The sequence below is a fragment of the Glandiceps talaboti genome, chromosome 9, assembly GCF_964340395.1.
Source record: "Glandiceps talaboti chromosome 9, keGlaTala1.1, whole genome shotgun sequence".
NCBI classification, from domain to species: Eukaryota; Metazoa; Hemichordata; class Enteropneusta; family Spengelidae; genus Glandiceps; species Glandiceps talaboti.
In genome coordinates, this window is record NC_135557.1 from 17,702,036 (window position 1) to 17,722,229 (window position 20,194).

Consider the following 20,194-nt stretch of genomic DNA (forward strand, 5'->3'; position numbering starts at 1 on the left):
AAGAAAGCATTCAAATTCAAAAGTTGAATAAAAAAGTCTCATATATTCGTATTTCGCCTGGAGAAGTCCCTGAATATATAATAATACTGTACCTTGGCGTATTGCATGGATGGATGGAAGACATGAAATTTTATTTAAAAATCTTCCTTATTGATTTATTGATATAGCCTTCTCCTTTTCCCCTATTACTTTGCTCGCGGTTTATTTACCCGAGATTGGTAAATTGGTTTTGGTGACTTCATTAACCTTTCTTTGATAGAACAAACATCCGCTTTGTATTATTAATACCCTAATAGTAATTGTATAAAATGTCCATTCTACTGTATAAACAATCAATATATGTATGGATACTACTCTACGCATTCAAAGTCTTAATTATTATCATTTTTAATGGCTTGGATAAAGTCAATTTAGTATTGTCATCTGTTTTAAACCTACTGCAAACCAGACTGTATATCAGCAATTGACACGCCAGTTCTTATTAAACAAAGCCCATTATTACAGCTAAAATGATGTACGTTTGTTGTGTCACCCATGGGACATTACGCTTTTAACACACAGCTAGACACATTTTAACCCTAGACTATAACAATAAGGGAGACATAATAAGCACAGCAGGAACCTTTGTCTAATCCTTTGAACACTGACAAGAATTACTATTCTTTCACAGTGCAGTAAAAAGGGCTTCTAATGAAAACATTACACATGGACTTGATGATTTTAATGGCTGCAATTGTTTATTTTATACCTGGTAATGAACTACTTTTTCATCCCCACTGTACATGACACCTATGTAATTGTTTCCTTTGCATTAGAAGTTATCTGAGGGTGTGTATTAAACGTCATGTCACAAACAATAAGCCAACATATTTTGTATCACTAAAATAAGTTCATTACTTTAAAGATGCACGGGCTGCAACTGGAATCTCACTTTCTCATAATATCTTACACCCTGAAGCGTATAGAATCACTTGTGGATAAACGTAGATATGTAGCTGTGCACATAATATTGTACAATAAATCTAATCAAATTGATTTTTAGGCCCGTACCTTAAAATCATAAACCCCAATGTATCACGATTATAACTTGTTACTCTACTATGTATGGATAAAATCGACATCTAATTAACATGCAGTGTCGAATTATTGGTGTTTTAATATTTTCCAGTGAATGCTAGATTGTTGGTTATCTGACAAAAAAATAAAACTCCAATTACAACTAGTACAGTTTAAAAAAGAGAGGGTATGTATTTGATCGATTGAAAGTAATCGGATATACACAGAGTTTGTGACGATATCAGAAAACGATTTTGCTGTATTAAAATCAATCTTGTGTAGCCTATGTTATGAAACTAAACAAATGTAAAGGTTGTGAAGTCTTGAATTTTAGTCATATTTAAAAGATATTACATTTTATAAATCGATTCCCAAAATAAATCAAAACGTGAGATCTTAGTATATAAGTCAATCGCTATGTCATTTACAGTTGTTAAAAATCATCAATGTAAAATTGCCATCAGAACTTTATGACAGCTGATGTGATCACGGTGTCAGGTTTAAGACGAAGAATTCTATATGATTGGACAGAGTTGGGGGGATATATTTATGATCACAGGCTGGAAAGCCATAGTGTATCAAATATTACAGGTTGAAATAATTTGAGTAGACAGTTGCGTTTACCGAGGTGACTTTAAGTAAACGACTAACTTTGTGTAGAAATTGTTTGATTTAGAATATCATTAGTGTGGAATCAAGTTATTTGATTCTGATTAGGTTATGGTTTAATGTGATTGATTGAAGATGATGTTGAAAATGCATCAATTGTGTAAAATCGTGTAGATGTTGGCATTCTCCCTACAAGTTGTAAAGGATACCCAGCTCTCCTGAAACCGAATGCATTCGGAAGAAAAGGAATACTGGCGTTTCATGGACTGGCTCACCGATATGTTTAATAACTTTGTCTTTGCTACATTTCATCTTCTGTCTTGACTTTATATTAACATCGCTACATTGTGTCGTTTGATTCGACAACAATCTTTGCTACACTTTATTGTCCCGCTAGATAAAAAATACTAATAGAGCCACACATAGTTTTCTGACATGACCACAATCTTACAGCAGATTCCAAAATATCGTTCAGCGAATCTTTTTGATGCTACCATGCAGGACCTAACAAGAAACCACACATGCTACACTTTAAGTTACCAAGATTGGATTAATACAGTTTATTGCATCATTTTGTCTAAATGAAATGAAATGACATGCCACCATATGCAAAACATCAAATATTGTCGTCAAAACATCATCGCCCTTGTGTCTGTGCCTTGTTGCAGTATTTTTAAAAATGTTATTTCGTCCAAACTAATGTAGCAGTAAATTGCAATATTGCTGTGAAAATGTATCATTCGCAGTTTCTCATTGATGTCTGCTGAAAGATATTTCGAAATTCACCGTACTGAAATTATTAGCTTTCAGACTCGAAAACAAACCAAGTGCTACTACATTTTCTTTGCGTGTGATGTGATCATCGCAACAGATCTTTGTTGAATCATATACAGCGGCAATCTGCCCAAGATAATGATATCACACTTCATGAAAATAAGTTAGCGAGAAATTTGTTTCGTCAGTCGACAAAATGTAGCAATGTTTGTAGAAATTCTTTTGAGTCGGCCGACACTCTATTACAGGTTACATAGTTTAATGAGGTATCAACACTAAAAGATGACTACCAGGGTCAACTTTGATATCAGCAAAATTGATTTAATGCGTACCTGCTTTGATCTTTGTGTATCTCAGTTCAATTATGAAATAACCTGAGAGTGGATGCTATATGATCGTGTAAAAAACATTCATTCATTGTACCATAAATATAACTACATCCATAATGAATTTTCACATGGGAATTCTTAGATATGACATCAACATCCTTAATATAAGGAGGTGCTTTATCATCGCTGTTATCAATGAAATGTACTATAAAGAACAACAATGCTGAAAGGAAAATTATCCAAATAAATGTAGATGACGTTACTTTGTATTCAAACGATCACAGACCATCTCTCTCTCTCTCTCTCTCTCTCTCTCTCTCTCTCTCTCTCTCTCTCTCTCTCTCTCTCTCTCTCTCTCTCTCTCTCTCTCTCTCTCTCTCTGCCCTTTCAATGCCGAACGTCCCGATTTAAGTACCATTTCACCTTAGTACTCAAGTCACCTTTAATTTTATTTGAGAAGATGTTTAAATGTTAGATGGATCTTATAGGAAGTCAATATATGGTAGATATTGGAGAGAAACATTACGAGGAAGCACATTGATAAAATTGCCTCTTTTATAGAACTTCCTCTCAATTTTAAATTTCAATAATCATATAGCTAATCTCTGCAAATTATAGTGTAATAGGGACAAGAGTCTCATCTCTTCGTGTCCGCTATTCCAATAATTAATTCCGGTCTCGATTTCAGCTGTTTGTCACGTGGTTTGGCTTGTTGCCATGGCTTTTCAAAACTTGATTGTGTGCTATCGATGATTTGCCAAGCACACAGTAAGTTTATTCCCGTTTATGATATTTGCATTTCGCTCGATAATTATCGTCCTTACGGCTTTTTGTGTCACCATCGCCTGCATGGCTGTAGATATTGCACCGTATGACTCATCACTGCGACAACACAATTCCGAAATATCAATATAATTCCTACAAATAGTCGGAAGACTGTCAATCGCTGCAGAATCTGCACGGGTGAAAGGGCTTCTGTGCTAATCTTTTTTGTCCTAATAGGCGAGGAAAGGTCCAGATTTGATTTCAAGTCGAGCTGAGTTGCGAAGAATTGTCCCCTCGGTGAAAGCGTTCCAAAGCAGGTATGTGTAATTATGTTGATTGCACGGATTTTCCACACAATTCCTTTTTTTTAAACTTTTGTACACTCCTAAGTAATCGAAAAACTGTATACTGTAAAACAGACGAACGGGCTAAATCATGACCTGCTCTTCGATTCGTGTGCGGCTAAATACACATTCAACCGTTTCGCGTACGTATACAAGATGCTAACAATTAGCTTGTCTTAACACAGCTGCATACACTAGTAGGATGTAATGTAACTATTATACGAACACACGGGCGAATTGTGGATGGGTGAAGAAAGGAGGGGGGGGGGAGGTTAATGTCATACCCCAAATAATGTTGGTATGACAGACTCAGACAATGAACACAGTTTTCATATACCTTAGGGTTAAATGGTTTTTCTACTTACCCATTGCCTATTGCTTATGGTCAACCATTTACCCATACATTATGGTTTTGATTCACAATTTAGAAACCTCAATTTATTTTCATTCGTTTTTGTTTCTTCAACATATTGCATAATTCGCTACAATACAATATTACCCGTGGTATAGTTAAATAATCTTTTAATACATGATGAGCAATGATGTCAATATGTATGATACATTACTTTATCATACACAGGCTGACTCATAATTTATCACAATTCCTTGTATCATTCAGCCACAAAGTTGAGTCACCGTGTAAGTAAAGATGCAAACTTTTTTATAGTCGATAGACGAGGTGGACACATGGACAAGTTAAATGAGTGAGATGAGAACGTACATACTCAACAAACTAACAAACAAACAAGTAAACACGCAAATACACACACATACAGATAAATAAACCCACTTGTATATTTAAAACAATGTTAAAGGGAGTTCACTTGTATTGATTGAAAAGCTAGGTGTTTGACTATCAATACTTTTTGCCTTCAATTACCATATGTATAACTGTTAAGTGAATGTTCGTCTGATTTTGCAAGTTCCTGGAAAGCACCAAATTGTCCATTTTTTGAACTGCCCTCTCGTGGTCATTCTGAGAATGCGTGACGTCATACCCTCCTAAACATTTTTTTTCGTTTTCGTTTCGTTTCGTATGTATGTATGTATGTATGTATGTATGTATGTATGTATGTATGTATGTATGTATGCATGCATGCATGCATGCATGCATGCATGTATGTATGTATGTATGTATGTATGTATGTCTGTCTGTCTGTCTGTCTGTCTGTCTGTCTGTCTGTCTGTATGTGTGTGTGCGTGCGCACATACATACATGTATGTATGTATGTATGTATGTATGTATGTATGTATGTATGTATGTACGTATGTACGTACGTACGTATGTACGTGTGTGTGTGTGTGTATGTATGTATGTACGTATGTATTTATGTATGTATGTATGTATGTATGTATGTATGTATGTATGTATGTATGTATGTATGTATGTATGTGTGTGTGTGCGTGCGCACATGCATGCATGCATGCCTGCATGTATGCATGTGTGTATGTATGTATGTATGTATGTATGTATGTATGTATGTATGTATGTATGTGTGTGTGTGTGTATGTATGTATGTATGAATGTGTGCGTTTGTATGTGTGTGTATTTGCGTGTTCACGTGCGTGTATATGTATACACATGTGTGTGCTTTTTCCACGTATGTGAGTATGCACAAATTGAAGATGATGATAAAATGAATATTCATAAAGTTATGGGATTCACGATTCAAGAAGCAAAGTTATGTTAACATATGTTAAAACTGCGGACATAATATTGAACTGAAATCATTGAATCTTACGCTACATCAATCTTTAGTAAATACTTCTACGAGGCAATTTTTGACGACCATATAGTGGAGTCATCCTGGTCGAATGGTTAGAGTGACTGGCTTGGAATCTGCAGGTTGCAGGTTCAAGCCTCATCACTGCCGTTTGTTTCTGAGTGGTTACAGTCCTTGGGCAAGATTTGAACCATGACTGTGCCTCAGTCAAACAGTCCAACCATCTGTATAATTGGGACCATGGTAGGATAGAGGTTGCAATGTGAATGTTTTAATCGTATGCGCTTATAAAGGCTGCAATGGATTGTATGCTCCCCAGGGAGATGAGAAAGTATAAAGGGCCGTTGTGCCACTATAGATATATAGGGGTAATAAATATACAGCACTTTGTTCACCAACAACATAACTACTTTTATCTGTACTTTCATCGTTTTTGCGGAAAATATAGTGTAGACAGTGTGTATATCTGTTAAAAGCTACTGCATTGTGCGCATGTCTTTACTCTTAATATCCTTTTAAGAACAAAAGGGAATATTTAAAATGTACTATTGCAAATTTGGAAGAAAAAAAACATTGATTATCACAGCCTCTGAATCATATTGTTATAGTTAGACTAAAAGTAACGGTGGGAAAGGTATACGAGTACGTTATTTTCGAAAACATGGTAAAAATGTTTTCATGACAATACTAGAATCGAAGCTTTCGTTACATGTCACTTTGCGTAAAACATAATTTTTTGGCCACCTAGTTCGAGGAATTAGATCTCACTTTGAGGAAACAGGGACACGCCATTTTCGGTATTGGTGTATCGCAACCTACATAAAACATCAAATGTAGAGTTAGTTATATCATATAGATGTCTTTCTGTAATGTCTATATAAGGGAACAAGTGAGAAAATATATTATCCATCCATCCATCCATTTACTAAAAAGAGTTGTTGACTGGCCAACGTTATATAGTCATTCAACCATGGTTCACACAACATCAATACATATCATCCCATGGGATGATGTACAACGTGTTAATGGTTTCAAAATGTGTCGCCGACAAAGCCTGCTCACCGTTTTCATTGTTTGCACCTAGCTTACATGCTTATGTGTCAATATGTGACATTGATGAAAATGTGTGAAATATATAAATGTGTCAAGAACTTACATTTAGATGTGACGGGAAAAAAATTCATCTCGATGGGAGATGGTTATGTTTTGGTTCTGTCTGTCTGTCTGTCTGTCTGTCTGTCTGTCTGTCTGTCTGTCTGTCTGTCTGTCTGTCTGTCTGTCTGTCTGTCTATCTATATAACGATCTCTCTAGCTATATATCTATTTATCTATCTTACCATCTATTAATTAATCCGTCTCACCTCTTCTTCTATAATAAGAATATGCCTGGTCTGTTCGTTTGTCTGTCTATTTATATACACGTATGTATCTAGTTGTCTAGCTATATAGCATCCATTCATCCATCCATCCATCCATCTATCTATTCATTCATTCATTCATTCATTCATTCATTCATTCATTCATTCATTCATTCATTCATTCATTCATTCATTCATTCATTCATTCATTCATTCATTCATTCATTCATTCATTCATTCATTCATTCATCTATCCATCGACGTTTATAACATACTTGTACCTATGTCCAGTGCACGGTGTTCCCCTAAGGCACTACATAGAACGCATTATGGAAACCCCCTACAGACTTCTGATAAAATTGCAAGATGATAATGTACAGCATGAAGGGATTTTATACTCGATACGCTCCTGTGACTCGACGAGTCTCCAGCAGGAATATCAGTTGCCTCGTATATCTTCATCAAATAGTCTGCCATGTGTTAATAACGCACCTTAACTCATTATTAAGTTACATCAGGAATATTGTATAATCCTCAGGGCCAATAATCCACCTGATCTTATCAAAATATTATCAATCAATGAAAATGACAGTGTTGATAATTGCGATCATTTTACTTGTCAAGTGTACCCTTTTAAATACAACCTTTGCCAAGTTATGTGTTTGCTTTTACCCTCTATTCAAACATATTGGAGAACACGAAATGTGTGGTTTTTCTGTAATTAACCAATTGAATGCTTAGATAGATAGATAGATAGATAGATAGATAGATAGATAGATAGATAGATATATAGATAGATAAATAGATAGATAGATAGATACATACATACATACATACATACATACATACATACATACATACATACATACATACATACATACATACATACATACATACATACACACATATATCTAATATTTTGTAAATCTTGTATTCATTTGCTTCTTAATCCATGACTTGTATCCCCCTCCTCTTCAAATGAATAGTGAAATTATTATTTTCTGTCCATGGTTTATTATTCAGTTTCACTTTATGTATGTATGTATGTATGTATGTATGTATGTATGTATGTATGTATGTATGTATGTATGTATGTATGTATGTCTGTCTGTCTGTCTGTCTGTCTGTCTGTCTGTCTGTCTGTCTCTATCTATCTATCTATCTATCTATCTATCTATCTATCTATCTATCTATCTATCTATCTATCTATCTATCTATCTATCTATCTAATACATATCTTTATCTAGGCTCTCTTTATCTTAAATAAAGAGTTTGGTACATTTTCGAAGTTCGACGCATTATTCTCACAGACAAACATCCGTTTAATTCAGTGAGTTTCTGACAGCATAACTCTCAAAAGAACACATCAATGTTACTTCCTTTTCATGTTCACCACTCTCCTCCACACAGTCCATCTACGGTGAAGTGACAATTAAACGAAGTGCTACGTCAAGCGAGATAATATGCTTTCAACATACAATCCAAAATAGCACCTTAACTTGTCAAATGGTAGTTTTTTTACCTTATTTAGCAGAACATTGCAACCCAGCGGACACAAGTTTATTAAATGTATTTGTAACAAGACTCTTTTTTTCTTTTCGTTTCCTCACTGACGTCGTTAATTATTGCTAGTAAATCTCCTGAGAGGCCAAGTTAATTTTCATTTCCGACGGGCGAAGTGAAGGTGAGTGCTTTATTTTCCTCTACACAGGTGTGATCAATTGGAAACATTCTAAAGATCATCGACATTGACAGGTGAAGAAATAGGGTTACATTTGTATCACATTAATAATACGATAATTACTGTAATGATTTGTATCGTTTAAAACTTATTGCACAAATTGCACCACATATTTCCAGTCATCCTTACCGTAACAACAATGTTTTACCATAAAGTTCGATATTAATAAATACATACATACATACATACATACATACATACATACATACATACACACACACACACACACACACACACATACATACATACATACATACATACATACATACATACATACATACATACATACATACACACACACGCATACAGACAGACACAGACAGACAGACAGACAGACAGACATTCATCCATCCATGCATGCATGCATGTCCATCCATCCATCCATCCATCCATCCATCCATACATACATACATACATACATACATACATACATACATACATACATGCATACATGCATATATGCAAGCATGCATGCATGCATGCATGCATGCAAACATAAAGGAGTAAAACCTACTGCTCGTAGGCGATGACTTCTTTGAAGAGAATGAAATATTTAAGTCACATAGGCAAATTAGGCTTATTGTGATAAAGTCTTTTGTTTGGCGCCTATCTTGTGAACGTATGCTTTGAATGTACGTCCTTACAATAAACTATTTATTTCTTGCCAGTTTTTAATGCGTCTTGTCACATAAGCTTTGATTAATTATTCATAAAATATTTTTTTCAACATTGGAAATAGAATTTCAAATCCACGATATATCAAGAACGGATGATATATTTCGTGTGTACACTTTACACTTTACCTTTACCTATACCTTTACACTTTACCTTTGAAACAGGAATTTAATGTGTTTCTATGTATACCTGCATTTCTCAACATACCACCATAAAATGGATAATATAGATAAAAAGTCAAAAAATATAGCAAATATGTGTGTACATGTTGGTGATGTTTTCAATTCATGATCGTACGTTTAACAGTCTGAATGACGTAGAAAGAGATAACATTCCAAAAGTCACTTAGAATATGCAAAGGTTTTCTTCAGAAGTGGAGGAATGGAACAGTGATAATGTATGTGTCACTGATATCTGTGTATCCTCATCGCTGTTACTTGGGTCAATGAGAGCGATAACTTTATCTCAAGCTTGGATAGAACATACATTCTGAAATCATCTTAATAAAACATCTCCCCGAGGACTGCTATACTTTGAGTCACAAATCAAAAATAAAAAAATTATGTCTTTCACATGTGACTCTAGTTCAACATGATTATTGATATCATATATATCATTGTAAATTACTCCTGGAATGATGGGTTAAAGTTAATTACTAACGTTTTACCTATTTTACTGGCCCATATATAAAAAATTGAAACAGAAATTGGTCAATCACTCGTTCATGTACTTGAATATAGTTGTAAGCATTTCTATGGTAACAGAATCGTGTGTAACGAACCTTCTCTAGTTACATTACACGAATGAGAAATTGTAGGACGGAGCCGCAAATCTGGTTCTGATTGCCAATAAGTCACGATTTCAACAAGGTGTAATTGTCAGTGATGGATAGCATGCGCATTGACCTTTGCCCTGATATATTTGTTGATAGTCGAGAGCATGCATACCTCACCAGCTTGGTTTCGGCCCATCAAATCCGTACATAGGGTAGATACCAAGGGGACTTCATATGTTAATTGTTTTATAGTGTTTCAAACTTCTCTATATAAAACTCATTACTACCTGAAACAGTGACACGGAAATGGTAGCAGGTGAATGAATTGCAATTCAAAGAGGGGTGTTGTAGTTTAGAGGTCAAAGTTTATGACCATTATTCACAGATGAAAACACTATACGACAAGTCATATTTGACCGTATCTTTCCACCCGGGGTAAAGCCTGAGCAGAAGATGTTTAAATATGGTGAGTATGAGACGAAGTTTCACCTTTGACCTTATTTACCCAGGATGATCTCTCCCCTGGGGGCTGTAGACAGTCAAAAATGGTACTGCGTCTCATACTACTGGGTAACAGGTAGGGCAAAGGTTCGGTAAATGTGGGTAAAACAGACTTTTTGTGTAGCGCATGACACAAAAAATTGTCAAGTACATAAAAGGCAAAATTAATAAGCTCTATTTATTGTTGATACATACACTGATTTAAAAGCATGACCCATGGCATGGACCTATCACAGGACAATCGCCCATTATACTTAACTTCCTGGTGAACCTACACATTAGTGAAGCCTCTGTAAGCGCACATAATTTAATTACTTCACAAAATCGATCTCCAAATTATATAGCTGGCTTGAATGGGACACAAACATGGCTCAATTTTTGACCGAAGAATTTAGCCAGTCAGAGAGTAGTGTCAGCGGCGAGGTTCGAACCTGCGTCGTGCAGATTCCAGGTCGTCTCCTCTGATTATGTGACACACCATAAAGACATGAAATATAGGGCTTTAGTACATTAAAGGCTAGGGAAGACATGCACGAGGCATCAACTATTCCTGTGTTGTCACGTAGGGAGGTTGATTAAGCGTTTTTCATGCCTTGTGTTAATAAATAAAGATGTATGCCTTGTCATAGTAAATATTGAAGTATCTACAGCAAATGCAATCTAACTTTACACTGTTGTAACATTTAGCACTTTACTCAGACAAGAATCAGAAATATAAAGTATTTCATGAATCTGCAAATTGTTTGACATAATTATTCAGCCAATATTTGAAGCACTTCTGGAAGGTCTTTGAATAATATTAAATGAACGTCAAGAAAATATTTATAAAAAATTCTGCCTCAGATGAAAATGTGAACTTTTAGTATTTTAAAATGCTTAATGTAGCATCAGCTGTGTTTGTGAACGCTGTTTGTTGGGTAGTAAATAATCACATAAAACGCTGCTTAAGCTATTACATCATAATTCTAAAGCTGACAAATGTCTTTGCTGGCATTGATAATTCTTTTTATGTTGTTAGTAAATTTGACAGTACAATATAGATATTCTAGTAAACATATACTAGGTTTTGAAATTGAATGTTTCGCGTATTTACTACCAAATCAGAGTGATAATTATAGAATTTGAAGTAGGCGGCACGATGCATTTTACAAATAGTGTTTGTTTCGCTATGAATTACATAAGTAATATACAGGCACTGAAAGAATGCACGCGTATGAAATGTTACTTTTTATCTGACATTGTCTATATCATTGTTGTTCGTGTCATTAGTAAACACAAATCACTGCATGAGATGTAAATTAATATCGTGCTACCTAATTGAAACTCTAAAGTTACCTAGTGTTGGTAGTATATGTTACAGTAAGTGGAATACTACTGATACCCTATACATGTAATAAGCAGGAAATAAGCATCTATGTACTTCCGATGACATTATTGTTATCTGTCATTATGAGAACAGTTGATTGCATAATAGGATTGAGTTTGGTCGATCTCATGTAGTTGTATTCTGCTGGTATCACGCAGAGTGTCATGCACGTATGATTAAACCTGTGAAGACAGGGGCAAATCATAAAGTTATTATCCATATATCCATAAATGCAGTGCTCAGCCTACAAATAAGTGACCTATCATTCTCTAAATGAAATCGTAATACTTTAAAAGTAGCATAATCTGCAATCTCAAGGATACGGATTTAAAGGATTAGCCAAAACGTGTTGTATCTTTACTATTGGGATTTGTATACTTGTTCACTTTCTTAATGGTGTTATGGATCACACGTGATAGGCTCTACTGACTGTCAAGTGGCAGTTAGCGAGGTCTGTCATAGATTTCATAATTTCTTGGGATGATTCATACTACTCACTACATTTCTTTAATTATTTAGTAGTATATTGATAATATTTCAACTGTTACTGCCTGTTACCAATTCAAATAATACTTTATACCGCTACGTATAATATCACATCGACCCCCAGTTTGAGATAAAAATATGTATGTATGTATGTATGTATGTATGTATGTATGTATGTATGTATGTATGTATGTATGCATGCATGCATGCATGCATGCATGCACGCACGCACGCACGTACGTACGTATGTATGTATGTATGTATGTATGTATGTATGTATTCATGCCTGCATGTGTGCGAGTGTATGTACGTGCAGTCTTGTGATATTGAAAGTTTGGGGCTTAATACTACGAGTGTATTTTGCGGTTTATTACAATTTGAACACGTGGGTGTTAATCGCGATAATACGAATATAACATCAAGGTGGCTTTCCATATCTTATTACATTACAAAAAAAATAGTCAATTAATTTGATTTTCAATAAGTTTGTATCGAATTCTAATCAGTTCATCAATTTCATCACATGATTGAATCTTCATTCTTCTAAATGCCGCAGTTGCATATAATAGATTGTCATATGACATTTAGTCTTGGAGGCAAACCCCTTTGGGTCGCTGTAAGGTCAGGTTGAATTGGTTCGGTCTTGGTTTCTAAGCCGCAGTTATTCACTAGCTAGTTTGCAATCGATGAATATCAGTCAATGTTTACTTAAAAGTGAAAATGTACCTTAAGATACAGTTAATCGTCTGCTGAAAGTTCTGCAGTTTGGCATATTTCAAGCGTTACTCAAATGTGTTGTATATAGTGCGGCAAGCATAAGTTCAAACGATAGCCGAAGGATTTGAGACATCGACAACTACAGTCACACCACCAAGTCAGTGTATCTCTATTTCTAATACTAGTGCATTCTATACTACAGCCCATTTCATGTTAGTGTTCACGCGCTTTGTTTGATCCAACCACGCAGAAACCAATACGAAAATTACACAGTCTACATTTTAAGATAACATGATCGGAATTCTTTGTACAATTCGTCTATTAAAACGAAATGGACCATTTATACCTACTACAGCTAGGCGCAGACACAAGGGTGCCAATGTTTTGCTCTCTGCGTTCAAGATGTCTGTATAGTGGCAACTTTCTTTAGCACAAAGTGTTGCAAGATTTGTATTCAATCTTTCAATCTTGCTAAGTGTGGCACGTGTATTGGCTTCTGCACGGTAACACCAACTTGGAACGGACTGTATTTTTTATAAACAAGTTGACAGAATCTAAGGTCATCTGAAACTAGACATGCATGTCAAAAAAACTTCATGTCGCTGTGTGAATATCAGAAATTGAATATCAGAAACGTTTACAATGTTGATATGTTGATCTTGCTTATATCAGATATCTTTATGTGTGGGTCATGGATTATCTTAACCCAGAGTCTGGAAAATTGAATAATTGATTCATCTTCTTCGAGAAAATACAGATCTACCATTTTTAATAATAAAGATTGGTAGATCTTGCTCCATGTACTGAGTAACCCTAAGATAGTTATGTCTTTATTTATGTCTATGTACAATGTTGAATTATTAGTAGAGTCTTGTCCTGTCCATACTGTAAAGTGATTGCATTTTTCCTAAACGTGACGTATCAATTTGTTGTATAGATTACATAATAATTCAACTCCTGTAGAATGTGTTGAGATAGAATGCCTGTCTGCCTTTCCGTCTGTCTGTCTGTCTGTTTGTCTGTCTGTCTGTCTGTCTGTCTGTCAGTCTTGTCTGTCTGTCTGTCTGTCTGTCTGTCTGTAAGTATGTATGTATGTATGTATGTATGTATGTATGTATGTATGTATGTATGTATGTATGTATGTATGTATGCATGTCTGTCTCTCCATTTGTCCGTCTGTCCGTCTGTCTATCTGTCTGTCTGTCTGTCTGTCTGTCTGTCTGTCTGTCTGTCTGTCTGTCTGTCTGTCTGTCTGTCTGTCTGTCTGTCTGTCTGCCCGCCTGCCTGCCTGCCTGTCTTCTGCCCGTCCGTCCGTCTGAGCATCGTTACGTTAGTTGATGGGACTGGATACTTTTTGAGAGAAATTTGCCGTTGCTAATTACCATAATTTGCCTAATGAATGATATTCACGCATCAGGTTACAACTCTAGGTTTTTAAGTTCGTTAATAATTTCTTAATATCGTTACAAATATGAAATTGCATAATTAATGACAATGGTTTGTCATCAATGGAGTTTTCTGAATCTTATCAACTATTATGAACATATTAATAGTATCAACTTGTATATGCATACTCATAATGATTGTGGCATACGCACAATATGACCAATTTGCATAATTGACTACCTTGAAAAATTATATATTGTAATTATAATCATTATCTGCTGATAACTTTGACTAACGGGTGGATATATTGATGAAGTAGAAAACCTGTCATTGGTTACTCATAATTAATTTATAGATGTATTCACGCTATCATGAGAAACGTCTATTTGGCTTTCATGGATGTGGCCTAATATGAATAATTTAAATGATCAATTATGTTTCATGATTACATTTATCATATATAGCCGCTCAGACTATTATCTCAATTGGTCAATAAATCGATGGCATCAAAGTTAATTCTCCCAAGAATTGCAAATAATGTTAAACTTTGCCATATGGAAGCTACTAATTATAAGTTCTTCCATTTGAAATTGAAAACGGAATCTCCAATGAGTTTGTCCCGAAGAATGTTATTCATTATGTTGTTCTATCCACATGTGGTCTACCCGTTTTCAATATCTTAGGATCTTATTTATATAATCCTACCTGAGTTATATATGTATTATTAATACTTGTATTTCCTGTCTCCACTTAACCTACAGCTAAGTTTTACAGAACTTTAAATTGGCAATAACAGGATATAACACTGGCTTACTCTTTTGTTGGGATATTTACGGTGTATCGATTACTACTTTGTCATTTGACGGAGTTGAGTATTTCTCTGAAGTACAATTTGTCGTTCATATTACTTCCCTGTGGTGACAATAATGCTGGGAAATATCACTGTAAATTCTGACGTTGTAAGAGAAAGTACGCTAGGACAAAATTCTAGTTATGTGTCTTATTTATGTAGAACTACTGTAAATTAAGGCTATCAATGTCTTTACGAGTTATCACTGACTATACATCTTTCGACGACTTCAGGAACAATTGTTTTACTCATTTATTATGCATGAATTTGGGAAATTAGCATTTTGTAAAATCCGCTCATATACGTCAGAATCAAAATACTTAACATGATGACGTCACGCTGAAATGTATTGTCAGACGTCATCATCTAGGGTGTAATTGACAGTGAAAAGCAATTTCTTGGATCGATATAAGATAGTATGTTACGAGAGTCTCGGGGTAAGGGTTACAATCGGGTCAGATTAGAAATGTGTCGTTTAAAGTGGTATTTAGAAGAATGTATCTTAAATTTCTTGTTATCTATGGCAATAGAATAATATATACGACATATTATATGAATATGTGAGAACTATTAAAAATTGGCTATTAGACATTTCGAACCAAATTCCTTAAAGCAGAACTAGAGTCATATTCATGCTACTAAAACACAGCCCGTGTGGTACAGGAGAGGGTGGTAGCACCCCACACCCCCTCTAGCAACCCTCCCCACACCACAACTTTGCTGTTCATTGAATGATGCAAAACCATGTTGGCATTTTCCCTAAGTCATAAGTTAATGAAGACATATAACAAATAAGGCATGGCTTTATACAGAAAATGAGTAAATTTCCCTAGGGACAGTTCAATTACACAAAATAAGTTTAATGTATTATCATCAAGTCAAGCATTGAATTGAATAGGGTGACACTTTCATCTTCATCATACAAACTTTACACATGACATGTTTTTATATGTACTATCATTCATATAGGTCATCAGTCTTTGAAAGGGTGTGGCAAGGAGAAATCGTATATTCTTTACATTTGGTATTTCTTCAGTGTAATTGTAGTGGACAGGTTTTCATATAGTGTTCTTCGTTTATGGCCGACCGCACAACTGAACTCAAACTCAGGCAAAAATCCCCCCCCCCTCCCCCTCCTCATGAACGAAATTTCACAAGTTCGGAATTAGCAGGTTTATAAATGATGTAAACCATGATGAATATAATTGTAGCTGTTACACCACTACGAGCGATACTATGTCAAAAAATACTGTAACAGTAAACTAATTAAAATACTTATGGAAAACCCAGCACTGTATATCACATTTAGCAGTAAATTATAATCAAACTTATCTACATCTGAGTAGTGGCGTGAATACAGAATCTGTTATCATTGAAGGCGTGAACGTTTTCTAAATTTGGTTAGAAGTGAGAACATGAAGTTCAGCAATCACATTGATGCCTGACCCCCCCCCCCCCCGGCTTCAATTGAACAAAGTTCGTATATTGAACTTGGGTAACATCATGCGATCGTCCCTTACTCTTACCTGTTCTCGCTCTTACTCACGTGCGTTCGGTTAATGTGTAAATACACTTTAGAGTTTTATCTATAGGCTTGAACACATGCATCTCAGTGACAATATGACATATGTGCCTAGATGTTAGAGTTGCATGCAGAATAGTGAGTGTGGATCCATGCATATAATTAACAAGTAGATATCTATCGTGTCAAAATAGAAATGGACTTGTTGCCAACTTCGTATAGAATGCCATACAGCTCTTATCGTGGTAGTGTTCGCTGAACCTGTTTGATACAACCACATATTCTGCACTTATTTACAGCCACATCGCAATTTTGTGCCTAAATGAAATAAAACCATTCAAACGTACGGCAACTAGATACAGACACGCGGGCGCCAATGTGTTTATGCGATGCATTTGGTGTCTGCATTGGTGCATTTCATCTAAGAAACTGTGTTTATTCAATCTTGCTATCTTGAAGTGTAGCATATGTAGTTTGTTATTGCTTTCTACGTATACATGGTTGCATCAAACAGAGTCAGTGAACACTAAACGGGTTGTCTATACTGTATACGCACACAGAGTTGTGTACGTGCTACTCTGGGGGTTGTTTGCTATTCCATCGTACCCTGGATTTAAGCGTAAAAACCTTCTTTGACATACATAGAATTTAGTCTTTGTACTATGAAATAGCTCAAAATTAGAGATGTCGATGTGTGTTTATTGTTTAACGAAAAAAAATGTTATTTCCAAGCGACTGAAAACAAAAACAAGCCTATCAACCGCAAGACATGATATTAAATTTAAATGATATTACGTATTATTTGTTACTCTAATATATTACGTAATCATACATTATTCCAAAATGGCACCTTATTAGAGTTCCGCTGCAGTTGATGTTGGTCATGCTTGTTCTTTAGGCTGGGGTCAGAATTTACGGCGGGGGGGGGGGGGGGGCTGGGGGCTGGGGGCTGGAAAGAAATTATTTTATTTATTTTGGTCAAAAACTTTTTCGGAGCCCACCTTCGCGATCTCTAAACATTTCATTTCGCACCGAAATGATCGCAAGAACTTTCGTAGCCCCTCCCCCGGCTGCGCATATTTCAATGTGGAATTATAAAGTAACCCCCCCCCCCCCGCTCCACTTCAGAGATGTACAGTATGGTACACTATACATTAACCTAAATGTCAAATCAACTTCCTCGTCCATACATAACGTACGGCGAGTTTTCTTTACAAATATATGTGGGCTTTGTGAAAAAAGGTCTCACATTGGGCTGTAATCTGTACTTGGAAATACTTAGCCAGCAGACTTTTCTCTTGCGATCTTATTTCTGGGCAACAGCTAGCAGCATCCCCCTTGATAGGTAGTGGGGAGGGTGTGGGAGGAGGCCCCTCCCACGGTAAGCACTTTTTTTTGAAAATATTGACATGTAGGAGGCCATAGTGTCGTAATTATCGCCTGAAATGCAAATATCAAACCACGTGACAAACAGCTGAAATCGAGACCGAAATTAATTATTGGAATAGCGGACACGAACAGATGAGACTCTTGTCTCTATTACACTATAATTTGCAGAGATTAGCTATATGATTATTGAAATTTAAAATTGAGAGGAAGTTCTATAAAAGAGGCAATTTTATTTATGTGCTTCCTCGTAATGTTTCTCTCCAATATCTACCATATATTGACTTCCTTTAAGATCCATCTAACATTTCAACATCTTCTCAAATAAAATTAAAGGTGACTTAAAGTACTAAGGCAGAATGGTTTCCATGGAAAATCTACTTTTTTAAAAATCGGGACGTTCAGTACACAGGGAACCTTGCACATCCTATCACTAGGATGTACACATCATAGTGCTAGGATGTGGCCACATCCTAGTGCTAGGAAGAAGAGCACAGCCATGTACCAGCTGTATGCCTCACATCCCCGTTACAGGGTATATGTTTCCACAGCCCTGGTACATGATTTTGAAAAATAAGCCTGTTGAATGGATGTGGAATACCGCCTCTGTGCCAGGACTGCTTTGCACATCCCAGTACCATAGCTGTGTACTGCATACCAAGCACACAGTTGTGCACATATATGTAACAGCTATGGTGGAATAATACCCTGTAGCAACCCTTTTGTTCATATCCTACTAGCATTGCTCACATAGCTGGTACATGGCTATGGGAAATACATATGTTACAGCTATGCTAACATAGCTGGTACATGGCTGTGGGGAAGAAGTTCTTGTACATGGATGTTGTAAAAATCTATGCTACATTGCTATTATTTACATCCATGTTACATTGGTGCATACCAGTTACACATCTGTCAAATCTAGGTATGTTGCACTTGGTGTGTTGGCCAGAGCTGTTACAGGGTTATTGTACACATAGCTGGTATAGTCCCCATGACTCCACTTAGCTGGCAGCTGTGTGCACAACCCTGTCCTAGGTATGTGAATGTTACAGGGGTGAGAGAGAGAGAGAGAGAGAGAGAGAGAGAGAGAGAGAGAGAGAGAGAGAGAGAGAGAGAGAGAGAGAGAGAGAGAGAGAGAGAGAGAGAGAGAGAGAGAGAGAGAGAGAGAGAGAGAGAGAGAGAGAGAGAGAGAGAGAGAGAGGCATACACGTACACGTCAAATACTTTCGTATGGCTGTCAGCAACTCATCACTAAATACAGGTAGTGAAAACTGCATCAAAATATGAAGTCGGTGTACTAGCTGGAGTACAGATTACCTTGATTTCGCCCAACCTTTATGATGTCAGGTCTCACAAACACATAACCCGAAGATATCGGCTCGTGGTCTGTCCCAAGTGACGGAGGTACAATTGTTCGAGATTAACGAAACTGTTCCCCAGACACGCGGTACATTACCCCAAGTTGATATGTGTTAAGGATATCTAACAGATATTAACCTGCATGTCAGCTATTACGACTGGATAGGACAAACAAGAAATGCTAACATTTCACCACACCATTAATGGACAACAAAAGTTACGTGATATTGTCACTTAACAACGAAGAGGAACTGGCGTAGACTGGGTCCAAATCCACAATGATATCGTCTAGTGATCACAATTTAACAATAACTTAAAAAAGATGTCATCATATCGAACAAACACCACTTACACCGTGTTCATTACACACTGATGAAAAGTGAGAGCAAACAGTAAATTACTCGACTAAGTAATTTAGCTAATTAGAAAGACGGGGTCGTTTGCAGTGCATGTTTGGTATGTTTTCAA

The 20,194-nt window shown here is 36.1% G+C and overlaps 1 protein-coding gene across 1 annotated transcript in view; it reads left to right on the top strand.

The window, feature by feature from the left end:
• The first annotated feature begins 8,617 nt into the window (after positions 1 to 8,617).
• LOC144440178 (uncharacterized) overlaps positions 8,618 to 20,194 on the top strand; it is a 23,690-nt gene continuing 12,113 nt past the window's right edge. The window contains exon 1 of the mRNA XM_078129467.1: positions 8,618 to 8,643. The gene's annotated coding sequence lies outside the window, so the exon portion shown is untranslated. The remainder of the gene's footprint in view (positions 8,644 to 20,194) is intronic.